This window comes from Colobus angolensis, unplaced genomic scaffold, assembly GCF_000951035.1.
Source record: "Colobus angolensis palliatus isolate OR3802 unplaced genomic scaffold, Cang.pa_1.0 Scaffold33, whole genome shotgun sequence".
NCBI classification, from domain to species: Eukaryota; Metazoa; Chordata; class Mammalia; order Primates; family Cercopithecidae; genus Colobus; species Colobus angolensis.
The window spans coordinates 7,190,441-7,191,582 of NW_012116599.1; the positions used below are offsets into that span (position 1 = coordinate 7,190,441).

The 1,142-nt window shown below is 49.0% G+C and overlaps 1 protein-coding gene across 2 annotated transcripts in view; it reads right to left on the reverse strand.

Moving 5' to 3' along the window:
* Positions 1 to 765, reverse strand: part of LOC105518811 (thiamine transporter 2) — a 29,480-nt gene extending 28,715 nt beyond the window's left edge. Inside the window, exon 1 of one of the 2 annotated variants that reach the window (XM_011951944.1) lies at positions 686 to 765. The gene's annotated coding sequence lies outside the window, so the exon portion shown is untranslated. The remainder of the gene's footprint in view (positions 1 to 685) is intronic. The other variant, XM_011951947.1, reaches the window with a different exon arrangement.
* Between the last annotated feature and the right edge of the window lie 377 nt (positions 766 to 1,142).

Sequence of the window (1,142 nt, forward strand, 5' to 3'; positions counted from 1 at the left end):
AAAGTGCTGGGATTACAGGTGTGAGCCACCAACCCCCACCTGAGAGTACTTTTAGAAAACATTATATCTTTACCCTCTTCAAACTTGAAGCACTTGGAAAGTACCAACCTTTTGCACACTTCCGGCGGCGACATTGATTTGGTAAATAGATGTCACACTATTTATTTATTATTTGATGACTTAGGTATTCTTTCCAGCAGTGTTTTTGTAAAGCGTAGTTGTGTTTTCTTTTAGTTTCAATTAACTAAATTTCAAGTGGTGCCCCAAAAAGCCCCTGCTCTCTTAAATTCAAACTCACCTTCCTTTTTCTCACTAGGAAGGATCTTTTCTCCACCCTCGGATTGGAATTTGGAATTCTGTGCTAAAACGCCTTTGCAGTTAAAATCTATGAACGCGGGGTGTAACCATAGGAGGTGCTGGCACTTTACGAGAATCGTGATTTTATTTAATCTGCTTTTCCACAAGGCTGCAAATGGGAATTCCAGACAAACCCACTTGGGTGAGTCCCAGCACGCGGGCTGCGGCGTGGCAGGAGAGCTCCTCACGCGGCTCGGAGTGTAGCCCAGGTCCGCGGAATCAGGAACCTGCCCCCAGCTCTCCAAACCCGGGAAGAGAGAGGCGACACTGCTGAGACCGAGGGATGACGGTGCTGTTTCAATTAATTCGCCCCCCGAGATATTCTTACCTACAGAAGGAGGTGTCTGTTCACCAAATCGGTCACTTGCCGGACGACTCACCCGCGGCTGCCGGGTGGATCCAAGCGCTCTTGATGGGAAGGGGGCGGAGCCTGCCTGGCCGGGAGCCCGGGGCCACGCCCCCACGTTTTGCATATGTGAATCCGCGCGTCCATGCCTTTCATCCCAGTGTGGAAGCCCAGGTTTTCCCGGGCCAGGGCCGGTTTTCTGGGCAGAAACAGTGAACTCCGCTGAAAGGAGCAACTTAAGTAGTACACTGACATTTAGCATAGTGAAGCTAGAGGGCCTGAATTCGACGTCGATCGTTTGCTTTATTTACAAATATGTCCTTTCTTATGAATCCATTTATTTCTCCCCAAAAACTTAGGAGAGAAGGCTGGCTGGCTGTGACCCCTACTCTACACATGAAGAAAGTGAGGAGGAAGAAAGCAGGCCTAGTAAATAGAG